Here is a 22,080-nt window from a genome sequence, read left to right on the forward strand (position 1 = left end):
TTGGTGATTTGAGCCCACCCAGGGATGCTGTCTTTCCGTTTCTAGCGATATGGAAGACCTTCCTGGACTTACAGTAAGCTTGCTTTTGACCTGCTGTGTTTCCTGTTGTCACATGTGATTGGTGTGTTGTTGAACATGAAAGATGACAAGTTACTATACCTACTGGTAAAATGGCTGTCAATGGTCTCTGATCATCTGTTACTCAATAGCTTGATCATTCTGTGTTCTCCAAGGAACATATCATTTATTCTTATTAATCTGGCTAGTATGACAATGTAAATGATGTCAATCTGGCATGAAAAACCTTAGCATTTATATTTATCTCGCGAAAAGGACAATGTTGGTTCAGTGTGTGTGTGTTTGTGTGTATATGTATGCCTATACGCCATGAAAGTGACTCGCTACTACATCATTCTTCCGGAGTCAGTCCTCTAATTATTTTGAATGGGCTTGGCGATTATATATTACATTTGTAAAAATGCAGTTGTTTAAAATATATATTTATCAGAATATATTTGTGATTGTGGCTGAATTTAATCCTGCCAGATGCCTTTTAATATAATGTTGCACTGACGAACGTTGCGCTACATTTTTGCCCTTTTAAGGCCATTCAAAAAGCAAACAAACATTAGATAACTACAGGGCTACTTCCTGAAAATGTTGCTGCACTTTCGATGCAAGGTAACACAACCATTGGAACAATGTGTTGTTGTTTCGTAAACTCCATGTTCAGTTGGAAGAGAGCACGGACGGCCAGCGATCAAGCGTCAGGGTCATATACACCACAAGTCTCTGTGGCGCAATTGGTTAGCGCGTTAGACTGTTAATCTAAAGGTTGGTGGTTCGAGCCCACCCAGGGACGACAGTGTGTTGTGCTCCATGATGTGGATGTGACATCCTGGACCTCTAATGAAATTCCCAGTTCTTTTGGCCTGCTGAGGGTCAATGCCAACACAAGCCTCTCAAGTGCAATCAAACAGTTAGCTTGTTTGACTGTCAATCTCAAGTTTGGTGCTTCGACACCACCCAGGGATGACATTTTTCAGATTGTAGAGATGTGAACTGACCCTTCCTGACTTGTTGTGAGCTTCCACGAGACTATGGCCTGCTGAGGGTCAGTATAACCACAAGTCTCTTTGGTGCAATTTGTTGGCGCGTTTGACTCTTAATTTAAAAATTGGTGATTTGAGCCCACCCAGGGATGCTGTCTTTCCGTTTCTAGCGATATGGAAGACCTTCCTGGACTTACAGTAAGCTTGCTTTTGACCTGCTGTGTTTCCTGTTGTCACATGTGATTGGTGTGTTGTTGAACATGAAAGATGACAAGTTACTATACCTACTGGTAAAATGGCTGTCAATGGTCTCTGATCATCTGTTACTCAATAGCTTGATCATTCTGTGTTCTCCAAGGAACATATCATTTATTCTTATTAATCTGGCTAGTATGACAATGTAAATGATGTCAATCTGGCATGAAAAACCTTAGCATTTATATTTATCTCGCGAAAAGGACAATGTTGGTTCAGTGTGTGTGTGTTTGTGTGTATATGTATGCCTATACGCCATGAAAGTGACTCGCTACTACATCATTCTTCCGGAGTCAGTCCTCTAATTATTTTGAATGGGCTTGGCGATTATATATTACATTTGTAAAAATGCAGTTGTTTAAAATATATATTTATCAGAATATATTTGTGATTGTGGCTGAATTTAATCCTGCCAGATGCCTTTTAATATAATGTTGCACTGACGAACGTTGCGCTACATTTTTGCCCTTTTAAGGCCATTCAAAAAGCAAACAAACATTAGATAACTACAGGGCTACTTCCTTGAAAATGTTGCTGCACTTTCGATGCAAGGTAACACAACCATTGGAACAATGTGTTGTTGTTTCGTAAACTCCATGTTCAGTTGGAAGAGAGCACGGACGGCCAGCGATCAAGCGTCAGGGTCATATACACCACAAGTCTCTGTGGCGCAATTGGTTAGCGCGTTAGACTGTTAATCTAAAGGTTGGTGGTTCGAGCCCACCCAGGGACGACAGTGTGTTGTGCTCCATGATGTGGATGTGACATCCTGGACCTCTAATGAAATTCCCAGTTCTTTTGGCCTGCTGAGGGTCAATGCCAACACAAGCCTCTCAAGTGCAATCAAACAGTTAGCTTGTTTGACTGTCAATCTCAAGTTTGGTGCTTCGACACCACCCAGGGATGACATTTTTCAGATTGTAGAGATGTGAACTGACCCTTCCTGACTTGTTGTGAGCTTCCACGAGACTATGGCCTGCTGAGGGTCAGTATAACCACAAGTCTCTTTGGTGCAATTTGTTGGCGCGTTTGACTCTTAATTTAAAAATTGGTGATTTGAGCCCACCCAGGGATGCTGTCTTTCCGTTTCTAGCGATATGGAAGACCTTCCTGGACTTACAGTAAGCTTGCTTTTGACCTGCTGTGTTTCCTGTTGTCACATGTGATTGGTGTGTTGTTGAACATGAAAGATGACAAGTTACTATACCTACTGGTAAAATGGCTGTCAATGGTCTCTGATCTTCTGTTACTAAATAGCTTGATCATTCTGTGTTCTCCAAGGAACATATCATTTATTCTTATTAATCTGGCTAGTATGACAATGTAAATGATGTCAATCTGGCATGAAAAACCTTAGCATTTATATTTATCTCGCGAGAAGGACAATGTTGGTTCAGTGTGTGTGTGTTTGTGTGTATATGTATGCCTATACGCTATGATAGTGACTCGCTACTACATCATTCTTCCGGAGTCAGACCCTATTTATTTTGAATGGGCTTGGCGATTATATATTACATTTGTAAAAATGCAGTTGTTTAAAATATATATTTATCAGAATATATTTGTGATTGTGGCTGTATTTAATCATGCCAGATGCCTTTTAATATAATGTTGCACTGACGAACATTGCGCTACATTTTTGCCCTTTTAAGGCCATTCAAAAAGCAAACAAACATTAGATAACTACAGGGCTACTTCCTCGAAAATGTTGCTGCACTTTCGATGCAAGGTAACACAACCATTGGAACAATGTGTTGTTGTTTCGTAAACTCCATGTTCAGTTGGAAGAGAGCACGGACGGCCAGCGATCAAGCGTCAGGGTCATATACACCACAAGTCTCTGTGGCGCAATTGGTTAGAGCGTTAGACTGTTAATCTAAAGGTTGGTGGTTCGAGCCCACCCAGGGACGACAGTGTGTTGTGCTCCATGATGTGGATGTGACATCCTGGACCTCTAATGAAATTCCCAGTTCTTTTGGCCTGCTGAGGGTCAATGCCAACACAAGCCTCTCAAGTGCAATCAAACAGTTAGCTTGTTTTACTGTCAATATCAAGTTTGGTGTTTTGACACCACCCAGGGATGACATTTTTCAGATTGTAGAGATGTGAACTGACCCTTCCTGACTTGTTGTATGCTTCCACGAGACTATGGCCTGCTGAGGGTCAGTATAACCACAAGTCTCTTTGGTGCAATTTGTTGGCGCGTTAGACTCTTAATTTAAAAATTGGTGATTTGAGCCCACCCAGGGATGCTGTCTTTCCGTTTCTAGCGATATGGAAGACCTTCCTGGACTTACAGTAAGCTTGCTTTTGACCTGCTGTGTTTCCTGTTGTCACATGTGATTGGTGTGTTGTTGAACATGAAAGATGACAAGTTACTATACCTACTGGTAAAATGGCTGTCAATGGTCTCTGATCTTCTGTTACTCAATAGCTTGATCATTCTGTGTTCTCCAAGGAACATATCATTTATTCTTATTAATCTGGCTAGTATGACAATGTAAATGATGTCAATCTGGCATGAAAAACCTTAGCATTTATATTTATCTCGCGAGAAGGACAATGTTGGTTCAGTGTGTGTGTGTTTGTGTGTATATGTATGCCTATACGCCATGAAAGTGACTCGCTACTACATCATTCTTCCGGAGTCAGTCCCCTAATTATTTTGAATGGGCTTGGCGATTATATATTACATTTGTAAAAATGCAGTTGTTTAAAATATATATTTATCAGAATATATTTGTGATTGTGGCTGAATTTAATCCTGCCAGATGCCTTTTAATATAATGTTGCACTGACGAACGTTGCGCTACATTTTTGCCCTTTTAAGGCCATTCAAAAAGCAAACAAACATTAGATAACTACAGGGCTACTTCCTTGAAAATGTTGCTGCACTTTCGATGCAAGGTAACACAACCATTGGAACAATGTGTTGTTGTTTCGTAAACTCCATGTTCAGTTGGAAGAGAGCACGGACGGCCAGCGATCAAGCGTCAGGGTCATATACACCACAAGTCTCTGTGGCGCAATTGGTTAGAGCGTTAGACTGTTAATCTAAAGGTTGGTGGTTCGAGCCCACCCAGGGACGACAGTTTGTTGTGCTCCATGATGTGGATGTGACATCCTGGACCTCTAATGAAATTCCCAGTTCTTTTGGCCTGCTGAGGGTCAATGCCAACACAAGCCTCTCAAGTGCAATCAAACAGTTAGCTTGTTTGACTGTCAATCTTAAGTTTGGTGTTTTGACACCACCCAGGGATGACATTTTTCAGATTGTAGAGATGTGAACTGACCCTTCCTGACTTGTTGTGAGCTTCCACGAGACTATGGCCTGCTGAGGGTCAGTATAACCACAAGTCTCTTTGGTGCAATTTGTTGGCGCGTTAGACTCTTAATTTAAAAATTGGTGATTTGAGCCCACCCAGGGATGCTGTCTTTCCGTTTCTAGCGATATGGAAGACCTTCCTGGACTTACAGTAAGCTTGCTTTTGACCTGCTGTGTTTCCTGTTGTCACATGTGATTGGTGTGTTGTTGAACATGAAAGATGACAAGTTACTATACCTACTGGTAAAATGGCTGTCAATGGTCTCTGATCTTCTGTTACTCAATAGCTTGATCATTCTGTGTTCTCCAAGGAACATATCATTTATTCTTATTAATCTGGCTAGTATGACAATGTAAATGATGTCAATCTGGCATGAAAAACCTTAGCATTTATATTTATCTCGCGAGAAGGACAATGTTGGTTCAGTGTGTGTGTGTTTGTGTGTATATGTATGCCTATACGCCATGAAAGTGACTCGCTACTACATCATTCTTCCGGAGTCAGTCCCCTAATTATTTTGAATGGGCTTGGCGATTATATATTACATTTGTAAAAATGCAGTTGTTTAAAATATATATTTATCAGAATATATTTGTGATTGTGGCTGAATTTAATCCTGCCAGATGCCTTTTAATATAATGTTGCACTGACGAACGTTGCGCTACATTTTTGCCCTTTTAAGGCCATTCAAAAAGCAAACAAACATTAGATAACTACAGGGCTACTTCCTTGAAAATGTTGCTGCACTTTCGATGCAAGGTAACACAACCATTGAACAATGTGTTGTTGTTTCGTAAACTCCATGTTCAGTTGGAAGAGAGCACGGATGGCCAGCGATCAAGCGTCAGGGTCATATACACCACAAGTCTCTGTGGCGCAATTGGTTAGAGCGTTAGACTGTTAATCTAAAGGTTGGTGGTTGAGCCCACCCAGGGACGACAGTGTGTTGTGCTCCATGATGTGGATGTGACATCCTGGACCTCTAATGAAATTCCCAGTTCTTTTGGCCTGCTGAGGGTCAATGCCAACACAAGCCTCTCAAGTGCAATCAAACAGTTAGCTTGTTTGACTGTCAATCTCAAGTTTGGTGCTTCGACACCACCCAGGGATGACATTTTTCAGATTGTAGAGATGTGAACTGACCCTTCCTGACTTGTTGTGAGCTTCACAAGACTATGGCCTGCTGAGGGTCAGTATAACCACAAGTCTCTTTGGTGCAATTTGTTGGCGCGTTTGACTCTTAATTTAAAAATTGGTGATTTGAGCCCACCCAGGGATGCTGTCTTTCCGTTTCTAGCGATATGGAAGACCTTCCTGGACTTACAGTAAGCTTGCTTTTGACCTGCTGTGTTTCCTGTTGTCACATGTGATTGGTGTGTTGTTGAACATGAAAGATGACAAGTTACTATACCTACTGGTAAAATGGCTGTCAATGGTCTCTGATCTTCTGTTACTCAATAGCTTGATCATTCTGTGTTCTCCAAGGAACATATCATTTATTCTTATTAATCTGGCTAGTATGACAATGTAAATGATGTCAATCTGGCATGAAAAACCTTAGCATTTATATTTATCTCGCGAGAAGGACAATGTTGGTTCAGTGTGTGTGTGTTTGTGTGTATATGTATGCCTATACGCCATGAAAGTGACTCGCTACTACATCATTCTTCCGGAGTCAGTCCCCTAATTATTTTGAATGGGCTTGGCGATTATATATTACATTTGTAAAAATGCAGTTGTTTAAAATATATATTTATCAGAATATATTTGTGATTGTGGCTGAATTTAATCCTGCCAGATGCCTTTTAATATAATGTTGCACTGACGAACGTTGCGCTACATTTTTGCCCTTTTAAGGCCATTCAAAAAGCAAACAAACATTAGATAACTACAGGGCTACTTCCTTGAAAATGTTGCTGCACTTTCGATGCAAGGTAACACAACCATTGGAACAATGTGTTGTTGTTTCGTAAACTCCATGTTCAGTTGGAAGAGAGCACGGACGGCCAGCGATCAAGCGTCAGGGTCATATACACCACAAGTCTCTGTGGCGCAATTGGTTAGCGCGTTAGACTGTTAATCTAAAGGTTGGTGGTTGAGCCCACCCAGGGACGACAGTGTGTTGTGCTCCATGATGTGGATGTGACATCCTGGACCTCTAATGAAATTCCCAGTTCTTTTGGCCTGCTGAGGGTCAATGCCAACACAAGCCTCTCAAGTGCAATCAAACAGTTAGCTTGTTTGACTGTCAATCTCAAGTTTGGTGCTTCGACACCACCCAGGGATGACATTTTTCAGATTGTAGAGATGTGAACTGACCCTTCCTGACTTGTTGTGAGCTTCCACGAGACTATGGCCTGCTGAGGGTCAGTATAACCACAAGTCTCTTTGGTGCAATTTGTTGGCGCGTTTGACTCTTAATTTAAAAATTGGTGATTTGAGCCCACCCAGGGATGCTGTCTTTCCGTTTCTAGCGATATGGAAGACCTTCCTGGACTTACAGTAAGCTTGCTTTTGACCTGCTGTGTTTCCTGTTGTCACATGTGATTGGTGTGTTGTTGAACATGAAAGATGACAAGTTTACTATACCTACTGGTAAAATGGCTGTCAATGGTCTCTGATCTTCTGTTACTCAATAGCTTGATCATTCTGTGTTCTCCAAGGAACATATCATTTATTCTTATTAATCTGGCTAGTATGACAATGTAAATGATGTCAATCTGGCATGAAAAACCTTAGCATTTATATTTATCTCGCGAGAAGGACAATGTTGGTTCAGTGTGTGTGTGTTTGTGTGTATATGTATGCCTATACGCCATGAAAGTGACTCGCTACTACATCATTCTTCCGGAGTCAGTCCCCTAATTATTTTGAATGGGCTTGGCGATTATATATTACATTTGTAAAAATGCAGTTGTTTAAAATATATATTTATCAGAATATATTTGTGATTGTGGCTGAATTTAATCCTGCCAGATGCCTTTTAATATAATGTTGCACTGACGAACGTTGCGCTACATTTTTGCCCTTTTAAGGCCATTCAAAAAGCAAACAAACATTAGATAACTACAGGGCTACTTCCTTGAAAATGTTGCTGCACTTTCGATGCAAGGTAACACAACCATTGGAACAATGTGTTGTTGTTTCGTAAACTCCATGTTCAGTTGGAAGAGAGCACGGACGGCCAGCGATCAAGCGTCAGGGTCATATACACCACAAGTCTCTGTGGCGCAATTGGTTAGCGCGTTAGACTGTTAATCTAAAGGTTGGTGGTTTGAGCCCACCCAGGGACGACAGTGTGTTGTGCTCCATGATGTGGATGTGACATCCTGGACCTCTAATGAAATTCCCAGTTCTTTTGGCCTGCTGAGGGTCAATGCCAACACAAGCCTCTCAAGTGCAATCAAACAGTTAGCTTGTTTGACTGTCAATCTCAAGTTTGGTGTTTCGACACCACCCAGGGATGACATTTTTCAGATTGTAGAGATGTGAACTGACCCTTCCTGACTTGTTGTGAGCTTCCACGAGACTATGGCCTGCTGAGGGTCAGTATAACCACAAGTCTCTTTGGTGCAATTTGTTGGCGCGTTAGACTCTTAATTTAAAAATTGGTGATTTGAGCCCACCCAGGGATGCTGTCTTTCCGTTTCTAGCGATATGGAAGACCTTCCTGGACTTACAGTAAGCTTGCTTTTGACCTGCTGTGTTTCCTGTTGTCACATGTGATTGGTGTGTTGTTGAACATGAAAGATGACAAGTTACTATACCTACTGGTAAAATGGCTGTCAATGGTCTCTGATCTTCTGTTACTCAATAGCTTGATCATTCTGTGTTCTCCAAGGAACATATCATTTATTCTTATTAATCTGGCTAGTATGACAATTTAAATGATGTCAATCTGGCATGAAAAACCTTAGCATTTATATTTATCTCATGAGAAGGACAATGTTGGTTCAGTGTGTGTGTGTTTGTGTGTATATGTATGCCTATACGCCATGAAAGTGACTCGCTACTACATCATTCTTCTGGAGTCAGTCCCCTAATTATTTTGAATGGGCTTGGCGATTATATATTACATTTGTAAAAATGCAGTTGTTTAAAATATATATTTATCAGAATATATTTGTGATTGTGGCTGAATTTAATCCTGCCAGATGCCTTTTAATATAATGTTGCACTGACGAACATTGCGCTACATTTTTGCCCTTTTAAGGCCATTCAAAAAGCAAACAAACATTAGATAACTACAGGGCTACTTCCTTGAAAATGTTGCTGCACTTTCGATGCAAGGTAACACAACCATTGGAACAATGTGTTGTTGTTTCGTAAACTCCATGTTCAGTTGGAAGAGAGCACGGACGGCCAGCGATCAAGCGTCAGGGTCATATACACTACAAGTCTCTGTGGTGCAATTGGTTAGCGCGTTAGACTGTTAATCTAAAGGTTGATGGTTCGAGCCCACCCAGGGACGACAGTGTGTTGTGCTCCATGATGTGGATGTGACATCCTGGACCTCTAATGAAATTTTCAGTTCTTTTGGCCTGCTGAGGGTCAATGCCAACACAGGCCTCTCAAGTGCAACCAAACAGTTAGCTTGTTTGACTGTCAATCTCAAGTTTGGTGTTTCGACCCCACCCAGGGATGACATTTTTCAGATTGTAGAGATGTGAACTGACCCTTCCTGGCTTGTTGTGAGCTTCCACGAGACTATGGCCTGCTGAGGGTCAGTATGACCACAAGTCTCTTTGGTGCAATTTGTTGGCGCGTTTGACTCTTAATTTAAAAATTGGTGATTTGAGCCCACCCAGGGATGCTGTCTTTCCGTTTCTAGCGATATGGAAGACCTTCCTGGACTTACAGTAAGCTTGCTTTTGACCTGCTGTGTTTCCTGTTGTCACATGTGATTGGTGTGTTGTTGAACATGAAAGATGACAAGTTGCTATACCTACTGGTAAAATGGCTGTCAATGGTCTCTGATCTTCTGTTACTCAATAGCTTGATCATTCTGTGTTCTCCAAGGAACATATCATTTATTCTTATTAATCTGGCTAGTATGACAATGTAAATGATGTCAATCTGGCATGAAAAACCTTAGCATTTATATTTATCTCATGAGAAGGACAATGTTGGTTCAGTGTGTGTGTGTGTTTGTGTGTATATGTATGCCTATACGCCATGAAAGTGACTCGCTACTACATCATTCTTCCGGAGTCAGTCCCCTAATTATTTTGAATGGGCTTGGCGATTATATATTACATTTGTAAAAATGCAGTTGTTTAAAATATATATTTATCAGAATATATTTGTGATTGTGGCTGAATTTAATCCTGCCAGATGCCTTTTAATATAATGTTGCACTGACGAACATTACATTTTTGCCCTTTTAAGGCCATTCAAAAAGCAAACATGAAAATGTTGCTGCACTTTCGATGCAAGGTAACACAACCATTGGAACAATGTGTTGTTGTTTCGTAAACTCCATGTTCAGCACGGACGGCCAGCGATCAGCAGCGTCAGGGTCAATGCACAAGTCTCTGTGGCGCAATTGGTTAGTTAGACTGTTAATCTAAAGGTTGGTGGTTCGAGCCCACCCAGGGACGACAGTGTGTTGTGCTCCATGATGTGGATGTGACATCCTGGACCTCTAATGAAATTCCCAGTTCTTTTGGTGCTGAGGGTCAATGCCAACACAAGCCTCTCAAGTGCAATCAAACAGTTAGCTTGTTTGACTGTCAATCTCAAGTTTTTCGACACCACCAGGGATGACATTTTTCAGATTGTAGAGATGTGAACTGACCCTTCCTGGCTTGTTGTGAGCTTCCACGAGACTATGGCCTGCTGACGGTCAGTATAACCACAAGTCTCTTTGGTGCAATTTGTTGGCACGTTAGACTCTTAATTTAAAAATTGGTGATTTGAGCCCACCCAGGGATGCTGTCTTTCCGTTTCGAGCGATATGGAAGACCTTCCTGGACTTACAGTAAGCTTGCTTTTGACCTGCTGTGTTTCCTGTTGTCACATGTGATTGGTGTGTTGTTGAACATGAAAGATGACAAGTTACTATACCTACTGGTAAAATGGCTGTCAATGGTCTGTGATCTTCTGTTACTCAATAGCTTGATCATTCTGTGTTCTCCAAGGAACATATAATTTATTCTTATTAATCTGGCTGGTATGACAATGTAAATGATGTCAATCTGGCATGAAAAACCTTAGCATTTATATTTATCTCGAGAAGGACAATGTTGGTTCAGTGTGTGTTTGTGTGTATATGTATGCCTATACGCCATGAAAGTGACTCGCTACTACATCATTCTTCCGGAGTCAGTCCCCTAATTATTTTGAAAGGGCTTGGCGATTATATATTACATTTGTAAAAATGCAGTTGTTTAAAATATATATTTATCAGAATATATTTGTGATTGTGGCTGAATTTAATCATGCCAGATGCCTTTTAAAATAATGTTGCACTGACGAACATTGCGCTACATTTTTGCCCTTTTAAGGCCATTCAAAAAGCAAACAAACATTAGATAACTACAGGGCTACTTCCTTGAAAATGTTGCTGCACTTTCGATGCAAGGTAACACAACCATTGGAACAATGTGTTGTTGTTTCGTAAACTCCATGTTCAGTTGGAAGAGAGCACGGACGGACAGCGATCAAGCGTCAGGGTCACATACACCACAAGTCTCTGTGGCGCAATTGGTTAGCGCGTTAGACTGTTAATCTAAAGGTTGGTGGTTCGAGCCCACCCAGGTACGACAGTGTGTTGTGCTCCATGATGTGGATGTGACATCCTGGACCTCTAATGAAATTCCCAGTTCTTTTGGCCTGCTGAGGGTCAATGCCAACACAAGCCTCTCAAGTGCAATCAAACAGTTTGCCTGTTTGACTGTCAATCTTAAGTTTGGTGTTTCGACACCACCCAGGGATGACATTTTTCAGATTGTAGAGATGTGAACTGACCCTGCCTTACTTGTTGTGAGCTTCCACGAGACTATGGCCTGCTGAGGGTCAGTATAACCACACGTCTCTTTGGTGCAATTTGTTGGCGCGTTAGACTCTTAATTTAAAAATTGGTGATTTGAGCCCACCCAGGGATGCTGTCTTTCCGTTTCTAGCGATATGGAAGACCTTCCTGGACTTACAGTAAGCTTGCTTTTGACCTGCTGTGTTTCCTGTTGTCACATGTGATTGGTGTGTTGTTGAACATGAAAGATGACAAGTTACTATACCTACTGGTAAAATGGCTGTCAATGGTCTCTGATCTTCTGTTACTCAATAGCTTGATCATTCTGTGTTCTCCAAGGAACATATAATTTATTCTTATTAATCTGGCTGGTATGACAATGTAAATGATGTCAATCTGGCATGAAAAACCTTAGCATTTATATTTATCTCGCGAGAAGGACAATGTTGGTTCAGTGTGTGTGTGTTTGTGTGTATATGTATGCCTATACGCCATGAAAGTGACTCGCTACTACATCATTCTTCCGGAGTCAGTCCCCTAATTATTTTGAATGGGCTTGGCGATTATATATTACATTTGTAAAAATGCAGTTGTTTAAAATATATATTTATCAGAATATATTTGTGATTGTGGCTGAATTTAATCCTGCCAGATGCCTTTTAATATAATGTTGCACTGACGAACATTGCGCTACATTTTTGCCCTTTTAAGGCCATTCAAAAAGCAAACAAACATTAGATAACTACAGGGCTACTTCCTTGAAAATGTTGCTGCACTTTCGATGCAAGGTAACACAACCATTGGAACAATGTGTTGTTGTTTCGTAAACTCCATGTTCAGTTGGAAGAGAGCACGGACGGCCAGCGATCAAGCGTCAGGGTCACATGCACTATAAGTCTCTGTGGCGCAATTGGTTAGCGCGTTAGACTGTTAATCTAAAGGTTGGTGGTTCGAGCCCACCCAGGGACGACAGTGTGTTGTGCTCCATGATGTGGATGTGACATCCTGGACCTCTAATGAAATTCCCAGTTCTTTTGGCCTGCTGAGGGTCAATGCCAACACAAGCCTCTCAAGTGCAATCAAACAGTTAGCTTGTTTGACTGTCAATCTTAAGTTTGGTGTTTCGACACCACCCAGGGATGACATTTTTCAGATTGTAGAGATGTGAACTGACCCTTCCTGGCATGTTGTGAGCTTCCACGAGACTATGGCCTGCTGAGGGTCAGTATAACCACAAGTCTCTTTGGTGCAATTTGTTGGCCCGTTTGACTCTTAATTTAAAAATTGGTGATTTGAGCCCACCCAGGGATGCTGTCTTTCCGTTTCTAGCGATATGGAAGACCTTCCTGGACTTACAGTAAGCTTGCTTTTGACCTGCTGTGTTTCCTGTTGTCACATGTGATTGGTGTGTTGTTGAACATGAAAGATGACAAGTTACTATACCTACTGGTAAAATGGCTGTCAATGGTCTCTGATCTTCTGTTACTCAATAGCTTGATCATTCTGTGTTCTCCAAGGAACATATCATTTATTCTTATTAATCTGGCTAGTATGACAATGTAAATGATGTCAATCTGGCATGAAAAACCTTAGCATTTATATTTATCTCGCGAGAAGGACAATGTTGGTTCAGTGTGTGTGTGTGTTTGTGTGTATATGTATGCCTATACGCCATGAAAGTGACTCGCTACTACATCATTCTTCCGGAGTCAGTCCCCTAATTATTTTGAATGGGCTTGGCGATTATATATTACATTTGTAAAAATGCAGTTGTTTAAAATATATATTTATCAGAATATATTTGTGATTGTGGCTGAATTTAATCCTGCCAGATGCCTTTTAATATAATGTTGCACTGACGAACATTGCGCTACATTTTTGCCCTTTTAAGGCCATTCAAAAGCAAACAAACATTAGATAACTACAGGGCTACTTCCTTGAAAATGTTGCTGCACTTTCGATGCAAGGTAACACAACCATTGGAACAATGTGTTGTTGTTTTGTAAACTCCATGTTCAGTTGGAAGAGAGCACGGATGGCCAGCTCAAGCGTCAGGGTCACATGCACTATAAGTCTCTGTGGCGCAATTGGTTAGCGCGTTAGACTGTTAATCTAAAGGTTGGTGGTTCGAGCCCACCCAGGGACGACAGTGTGTTGTGCTCCATGATGTGGATGTGACATTGGACCTCTAATGAAATTCCCAGTTCTTTTGGCCTGCTGAGGGTCAATGCCAACACAAGCCTCTCAAGTGCAATCAAACAGTTAGCTTGTTTGACTGTCAATCTTAAGTTTGGTGTTTGAGCCCACCCAGGGATGACATTTTTCAGATTGTAGAGATGTGAACTGACCCTTCCCTTGTTGGAGCTTCCACGAGACTATGGCCTGCTGAGGGTCAGTATAACCACAAGTCTCTTTGGTGCAATTTGTTGGCCGTTAGACTCTTAATTTTTTGATTTGAGCCCACAGGGATGCTGTCTTTCCGTTTCTAGCGATATGGAAGACCTTCCTGGACTTACAGTAAGCTTGCTTTTGACCTGCTGTGTTTCCTGTTGTCACATGTGATTGGTGTGTTGTTGAACATGAAAGATGACAAGTTACTATACCTACTGGTAAAATGGCTGTCAATGGTCTCTGATCTTCTGTTACTCAATAGCTTGATCATTCTGTGTTCTCCAAGGAACATATCATTTATTCTTATTAATCTGGCTAGTATGACAATGTAAATGATGTCAATCTGGCATGAAAAACCTTAGCATTTATATTTATCTGCGAGAAGGACAATGTTGGTTCAGTGTGTGTGTGTTTGTGTGTATATGTATGCCTATACGCCATGAAAGTGACTCGCTACTACATCATTCTTCCGGAGTCAGTCCCCTAATTATTTTGAATGGGCTTGGCGATTATATATTACATTTGTAAAAATGCAGTTGTTTAAAATATATATTTATCAGAATATATTTGTGATTGTGGCTGAATTTAATCCTGCCAGATGCCTTTTAATATAATGTTGCACTGACGAACGTTGCGCTACATTTTTGCCCTTTTAAGGCCATTCAAAAAGCAAACAAACATTAGATAACTACAGGGCTACTTCCTTGAAAATGTTGCTGCACTTTCGATGCAAGGTAACACAACCATTGGAACAATGTGTTGTTGTTTCGTAAACTCCATGTTCAGTTGGAAGAGAGCACGGACGGCCAGCGATCAAGCGTCAGGGTCATATACACTATAAGTCTCTGTGGCGCAATTGGTTAGCGCGTTAGACTGTTAATCTAAAGGTTGGTGGTTTGAGCCCACCCAGGGACGACAGTGTGTTGTGCTCCATGATGTGGATGTGACATCCTGGACCTCTAATGAAATTCCCAGTTCTGAGGGTCAATGCCAACACAAGCCTCTCAAGTGCAATCAAACAGTTAGCTTGTTTGACTGTCAATCTCAAGTTTGGTGTTTCGACACCACCCAGGGATGACATTTTTCAGATTGTAGAGATGTGAACTGACCCTTCCTGACTTGTTGTGAGCTTCCACGAGACTATGGCCTGCTGAGGGTCAGTATAACCACAAGTCTCTTTGGTGCAATTTGTTGGCGCGTTAGACTCTTAATTTAAAAATTGGTGATTTGAGCCCACCCAGGGATGCTGTCTTTCCGTTTCTAGCGATATGGAAGACCTTCCTGGACTTACAGTAAGCTTGCTTTTGACCTGCTGTGTTTCCTGTTGTCACATGTGATTGGTGTGTTGTTGAACATGAAAGATGACAAGTTACTATACCTACTGGTAAAATGGCTGTCAATGGTCTCTGATCTTCTGTTACTCAATAGCTTGATCATTCTGTGTTCTCCAAGGAACATATCATTTATTCTTATTAATCTGGCTAGTATGACAATGTAAATGATGTCAATCTGGCATGAAAAACCTTAGCATTTATATTTATCTCGTGAGAAGGACAATGTTGGTTCAGTGTGTGTGTGTTTGTGTGTATATGTATGCCTATACGCCATGAAAGTGACTCGCTACTACATCATTCTTCCGAGTCAGTCCCCTAATTATTTTGAAAGGGCTTGGCGATTATATATTACATTTGTAAAAATGCAGTTGTTTAAAATATATATTTATCAGAATATATTTGTGATTGTGGCTGAATTTAATCCTGCCAGATGCCTTTTAATATAATGTTGCACTGACGAACATTGCGCTACATTTTTGCCCTTTTAAGGCCATTCAAAAAGCAAACAAACATTAGATAACTACAGGGCTACTTTGAAAATGTTGCTGCACTTTCGATGCAAGGTAACACAACCATTGGAACAATGTGTTGTTGTTTCGTAAACTCCATCAGTTGATTCAGGGTCACATGCACTATAAGTCTCTGTGGCGCAAACTAGACTGTTAATCTAAATGGTTCAGTTGTGCTCCATGAGATGGAGTTCTTTTGGCCTGCTGAGGGTCAATGCCAACACAAGCCTCTCAAGTGCAATCAAACAGTTAGCTTGTTTGACTGTCAATCTTAAGTTTGGTGTTTCGACACCACCCAGGGATGACATTTTTCAGATTGTAGAGATGTGAACTGACCCTTCCTGACTTGTTGTGAGCTTCCACGAGACTATGGCCTGCTGAGGGTCAGTATAACCACAAGTCTCTTTGGTGCAATTTGTTGGCGCGTTTGACTCTTAATTTAAAAATTGGTGATTTGAGCCCACCCAGGGATGCTGTCTTTCCGTTTCTAGCGATATGGAAGACCTTCCTGGACTTACAGTAAGCTTGCTTTTGACCTGCTGTGTTTCCTGTTGTCACATGTGATTGGTGTGTTGTTGAACATGAAAGATGACAAGTTACTATACCTACTGGTAAAATGGCTGTCAATGGTCTCTGATCTTCTGTTACTCAATAGCTTGATCATTCTGTGTTCTCCAAGGAACATATCATTTATTCTTATTAATCTGGCTAGTATGACAATGTAAATGATGTCAATCTGGCATGAAAAACCTTAGCATTTATATTTATCTCGCGAGAAGGACAATGTTGGTTCAGTGTGTGTGTGTGTTTGTGTGTATATGTATGCCTATACGCCATGAAAGTGACTCGCTACTACATCATTCTTCCGGAGTCAGTCCCCTAATTATTTTGAATGGGCTTGGCGATTATATATTACATTTGTAAAAATGCAGTTGTTTAAAATATATATTTATCAGAATATATTTGTGATTGTGGCTGAATTTAATCCTGCCAGATGCCTTTTAATATAATGTTGCACTGACGAACGTTGCGCTACATTTTTGCCCTTTTAAGGCCATTCAAAAAGCAAACAAACATTAGATAACTACAGGGCTACTTCCTTGAAAATGTTGCTGCACTTTCGATGCAAGGTAACACAACCATTGGAACAATGTGTTGTTGTTTCGTAAACTCCATGTTCAGTTGGAAGAGAGCACGGACGGCCAGCGATCAAGCGTCAGGGTCACATGCACTATAAGTCTCTGTGGCGCAATTGGTTAGCGCGTTAGACTGTTAATCTAAAGGTTGGTGGTTCGAGCCCACCCAGGGACGACAGTGTGTTGTGCTCCATGATGTGGATGTGACATCCTGGACCTCTAATGAAATTCCCAGTTCTTTTGGCCTGCTGAGGGTCAATGCCAACACAAGCCTCTCAAGTGCAATCAAACAGTTAGCTTGTTTGACTGTCAATCTTAAGTTTGGTGTTTCGACACCACCCAGGGATGACATTTTTCAGATTGTAGAGATGTGAACTGACCCTTCCTGGCATGTTGTGAGCTTCCACGAGACTATGGCCTGCTGAGGGTCAGTATAACCACAAGTCTCTTTGGTGCAATTTGTTGGCCCGTTAGACTCTTAATTTAAAAATTGGTGATTTGAGCCCACCCAGGGATGCTGTCTTTCCGTTTCTAGCGATATGGAAGACCTTCCTGGACTTACAGTAAGCTTGCTTTTGACCTGCTGTGTTTCCTGTTGTCACATGTGATTGGTGTGTTGTTGAACATGAAAGATGACAAGTTACTATACCTACTGGTAAAATGGCTGTCAATGGTCTGTGATCTTCTGTTACTCAATAGCTTGATCATTCTGTGTTCTCCAAGGAACATATCATTTATTCTTATTAATCTGGCTGGTATGACAATGTAAATGATGTCAATCTGGCATGAAAAACCTTAGCATTTATATTTATCTCGCGAGAAGGACAATGTTGGTTCAGTGTGTGTGTGTTTGTGTGTATATGTATGCCTATACGCCATGAAAGTGACTCGCTACTACATCATTCTTCCGGAGTCAGTCCCCTAATTATTTTGAATGGGCTTGGCGATTATATATTACATTTGTAAAAATGCAGTTGTTTAAAATATATATTTATCAGAATATATTTGTGATTGTGGCTGAATTTAATCCTGCCAGATGCCTTTTAATATAATGTTGCACTGACGAACATTGCGCTACATTTTTGCCCTTTTAAGGCCATTCAAAAAGCAAACAAACATTAGATAACTACAGGGCTACTTCCTTGAAAATGTTGCTGCACTTTCGATGCAAGGTAACACAACCATTGGAACAATGTGTTGTTGTTTCGTAAACTCCATGTTCAGTTGGAAGAGAGCACGGACGGCCAGCGATCAAGCGTCAGGGTCACATACACCACAAGTCTCTGTGGTGCAATTGGTTAGCGCGTTAGACTGTTAATCTAAAGGTTGGTGGTTCGAGCCCACCCAGGGACGACAGTGTGTTGTGCTCCATGATGTGGATGTGACATCCTGGACCTCTAATGAAATTCCCAGCTCTTTTGGCCTGCTGAGGCTCAATGCCAACACAAGCCTCTCAAGTGCAATCAAACAGTTAGCTTGTTTGACTGTCAATCTTAAGTTTGGTGTTTCGACACCACCCAGGGATGACATTTTTCAGATTGTAGAGATGTGAACTGACCCTTCCTGGCATGTTGTGAGCTTCCACGAGACTATGGCCTGCTGAGGGTCAGTATAACCACAAGTCTCTTTGGTGCAATTTGTTGGCGCGTTAGACTCTTAATTTAAAAATTGGTGATTTGAGCCCACCCAGGGATGCTGTCTTTCCGTTTCGAGCGATATGGAAGACCTTCCTGGACTTACAGTAAGCTTGCTTTTGACCTGCTGTGTTTCCTGTTGTCACATGTGATTGGTGTGTTGTTGAACATGAAAGATGACAAGTTACTATACCTACTGGTAAAATGGCTGTCAATGGTCTGTGATCTTCTGTTACTCAATAGCTTGATCATTCTGTGTTCTCCAAGGAACATATCATTTATTCTTATTAATCTGGCTGGTATGACAATGTAAATGATGTCAATCTGGCATGAAAAACCTTAGCATTTATATTTATCTCGCGAGAAGGACAATGTTGGTTCAGTGTGTGTGTGTTTGTGTGTATATGTATGCCTATACGCCATGAAAGTGACTCGCTACTACATCATTCTTCCGGAGTCAGTCCCCTAATTATTTTGAATGGGCTTGGCGATTATATATTACATTTGTAAAAATGCAGTTGTTTAAAATATATATTTATCAGAATATATTTGTGATTGTGGCTGAATTTAATCCTGCCAGATGCCTTTTAATATAATGTTGCACTGACGAACATTGCGCTACATTTTTGCCCTTTTAAGGCCATTCAAAAAGCAAACAAACATTAGATAACTACAGGGCTACTTCCTTGAAAATGTTGCTGCACTTTCGATGCAAGGTAACACAACCATTGGAACAATGTGTTGTTGTTTCGTAAACTCCATGTTCAGTTGGAAGAGAGCACGGACGGCCAGCGATCAAGCGTCAGGGTCATATACACCACAAGTCTCTGTGGCGCAATTGGTTAGCGCGTTAGACTGTTAATCTAAAGGTTGGTGGTTCGAGCCCACCCAGGGACGACAGTGTGTTGTGCTCCATGATGTGGATGTGACATCCTGGACCTCTAATGAAATTCCCAGTTCTTTTGGCCTGCTGAGGGTCAATGCCAACACAAGCCTCTCAAGTGCAATCAAACAGTTAGCTTGTTTGACTGTCAATCTTAAGTTTGGTGTTTCGACACCACCCAGGGATGACATTTTTCAGATTGTAGAGATGTGAACTGACCCTTCCTGGCATGTTGTGAGCTTCCACGAGACTATGGCCTGCTGAGGGTCAGTATAACCACAAGTCTCTTTGGTGCAATTTGTTGGCGCGTTAGACTCTTAATTTAAAAATTGGTGATTTGAGCCCACCCAGGGATGCTGTCTTTCCGTTTCGAGCGATATGGAAGACCTTCCTGGACTTACAGTAAGCTTGCTTTTGACCTGCTGTGTTTCCTGTTGTCACATGTGATTGGTGTGTTGTTGAACATGAAAGATGACAAGTTACTATACCTACTGGTAAAATGGCTGTCAATGGTCTGTGATCTTCTGTTACTCAATAGCTTGATCATTCTGTGTTCTCCAAGGAACATATCATTTATTCTTATTAATCTGGCTGGTATGACAATGTAAATGATGTCAATCTGGCATGAAAAACCTTAGCATTTATATTTATCTCGCGAGAAGGACAATGTTGGTTCAGTGTGTGTGTGTTTGTGTGTATATGTATGCCTATACGCCATGAAAGTGACTCGCTACTACATCATTCTTCCGGAGTCAGTCCCCTAATTATTTTGAATGGGCTTGGCGATTATATATTACATTTGTAAAAATGCAGTTGTTTAAAATATATATTTATCAGAATATATTTGTGATTGTGGCTGAATTTAATCCTGCCAGATGCCTTTTAATATAATGTTGCACTGACGAACGTTGCGCTACATTTTTGCCCTTTTAAGGCCATTCAAAAAGCAAACAAACATTAGATAACTACAGGGCTACTTCCTTGAAAATGTTGCTGCACTTTCGATGCAAGGTAACACAACCATTGGAACAATGTGTTGTTGTTTCGTAAACTCCATGTTCAGTTGGAAGAGAGCACGGACGGCCAGCGATCAAGCGTCAGGGTCATATACACCACAAGTCTCTGTGGCGCAATTGGTTAGCGCGTTAGACTGTTAATCTAAAGGTTGGTGGTTCGAGCCCACCCAGGGACGACAGTGTGTTGTGCTCCATGATGTGGATGTGACATCCTGGACCTCTAATGAAATTCCCAGTTCTTTTGGCCTGCTGAGGGTCAATGCCAACACAAGCCTCTCAAGTGCAATCAAACAGTTAGCTTGTTTGACTGTCAATCTTAAGTTTGGTGTTTCGACACCACCCAGGGATGACATTTTTCAGATTGTAGAGATGTGAACTGACCCTTCCTGGCATGTTGTGAGCTTCCACGAGACTATGGCCTGCTGAGGGTCAGTATAACCACAAGTCTCTTTGGTGCAATTTGTTGGCGCGTTAGACTCTTAATTTAAAAATTGGTGATTTGAGCCCACCCAGGGATGCTGTCTTTCCGTTTCGAGCGATATGGAAGACCTTCCTGGACTTACAGTAAGCTTGCTTTTGACCTGCTGTGTTTCCTGTTGTCACATGTGATTGGTGTGTTGTTGAACATGAAAGATGACAAGTTACTATACCTACTGGTAAAATGGCTGTCAATGGTCTGTGATCTTCTGTTACTCAATAGCTTGATCATTCTGTGTTCTCCAAGGAACATATCATTTATTCTTATTAATCTGGCTGGTATGACAATGTAAATGATGTCAATCTGGCATGAAAAACCTTAGCATTTATATTTATCTCGAGAAGGACAATGTTGGTTCAGTGTGTGTGTGTTTGTGTGTATATGTATGCCTATACGCCATGAAAGTGACTCGCTACTACATCATTCTTCCGGAGTCAGTCCCCTAATTATTTTGAATGGGCTTGGCGATTATATATTACATTTGTAAAAATGCAGTTGTTTAAAATATATATTTATCAGAATATATTTGTGATTGTGGCTGAATTTAATCCTGCCAGATGCCTTTTAATATAATGTTGCACTGACGAACATTGCGCTACATTTTTGCCCTTTTAAGGCCATTCAAAAAGCAAACAAACATTAGATAACTACAGGGCTACTTCCTTGAAAATGTTGCTGCACTTTCGATGCAAGGTAACACAACCATTGGAACAATGTGTTGTTGTTTCGTAAACTCCATGTTCAGTTGGAAGAGAGCACGGACGGCCAGCGATCAAGCGTCAGGGTCATATACACCACAAGTCTCTGTGGCGCAATTGGTTAGCGCGTTAGACTGTTAATCTAAAGGTTGGTGGTTCGAGCCCACCCAGGGACGACAGTGTGTTGTGCTCCATGATGTGGATGTGACATCCTGGACCTCTAATGAAATTCCCAGTTCTTTTGGCCTGCTGAGGGTCAATGCCAACACAAGCCTCTCAAGTGCAATCAAACAGTTAGCTTGTTTGACTGTCAATCTTAAGTTTGGTGTTTCGACACCACCCAGGGATGACATTTTTCAGATTGTAGAGATGTGAACTGACCCTTCCTGGCATGT

The 22,080-nt window shown here is 41.2% G+C and overlaps 11 non-coding genes across 11 annotated transcripts; all 11 read left to right on the forward strand.

The window, feature by feature from the left end:
• The first annotated feature begins 788 nt into the window (after positions 1-788).
• trnan-guu lies at positions 789-862 on the forward strand. Its single transcript has one exon. It is a non-coding gene; the product is annotated as a tRNA-Asn (tRNA).
• A 1,104-nt stretch (positions 863-1,966) lies between these two features.
• On the forward strand, positions 1,967-2,040 carry trnan-guu. The gene has a single exon. It is a non-coding gene; the product is annotated as a tRNA-Asn (tRNA).
• A 5,812-nt stretch (positions 2,041-7,852) lies between these two features.
• trnan-guu lies at positions 7,853-7,926 on the forward strand. Its single transcript has one exon. It is a non-coding gene; the product is annotated as a tRNA-Asn (tRNA).
• Positions 7,927-12,501: 4,575 nt separating this feature from the next.
• trnan-guu lies at positions 12,502-12,575 on the forward strand. The gene has a single exon. It is a non-coding gene; the product is annotated as a tRNA-Asn (tRNA).
• A 1,103-nt stretch (positions 12,576-13,678) lies between these two features.
• On the forward strand, positions 13,679-13,752 carry trnan-guu. The gene has a single exon. It is a non-coding gene; the product is annotated as a tRNA-Asn (tRNA).
• A 1,086-nt stretch (positions 13,753-14,838) lies between these two features.
• trnan-guu lies at positions 14,839-14,912 on the forward strand. The gene has a single exon. It is a non-coding gene; the product is annotated as a tRNA-Asn (tRNA).
• A 2,165-nt stretch (positions 14,913-17,077) lies between these two features.
• Positions 17,078-17,151, forward strand: trnan-guu. The gene has a single exon. It is a non-coding gene; the product is annotated as a tRNA-Asn (tRNA).
• Positions 17,152-18,255: 1,104 nt separating this feature from the next.
• trnan-guu lies at positions 18,256-18,329 on the forward strand. Its single transcript has one exon. It is a non-coding gene; the product is annotated as a tRNA-Asn (tRNA).
• Positions 18,330-19,433: 1,104 nt separating this feature from the next.
• On the forward strand, positions 19,434-19,507 carry trnan-guu. The gene has a single exon. It is a non-coding gene; the product is annotated as a tRNA-Asn (tRNA).
• A 1,104-nt stretch (positions 19,508-20,611) lies between these two features.
• On the forward strand, positions 20,612-20,685 carry trnan-guu. The gene has a single exon. It is a non-coding gene; the product is annotated as a tRNA-Asn (tRNA).
• Positions 20,686-21,787: 1,102 nt separating this feature from the next.
• trnan-guu lies at positions 21,788-21,861 on the forward strand. Its single transcript has one exon. It is a non-coding gene; the product is annotated as a tRNA-Asn (tRNA).
• Positions 21,862-22,080: the final 219 nt, after the last annotated feature.

Source organism: Oncorhynchus tshawytscha, unplaced genomic scaffold (genome assembly GCF_018296145.1).
Source record: "Oncorhynchus tshawytscha isolate Ot180627B unplaced genomic scaffold, Otsh_v2.0 Un_contig_795_pilon_pilon, whole genome shotgun sequence".
Taxonomy (NCBI): domain Eukaryota; kingdom Metazoa; phylum Chordata; class Actinopteri; order Salmoniformes; family Salmonidae; genus Oncorhynchus; species Oncorhynchus tshawytscha.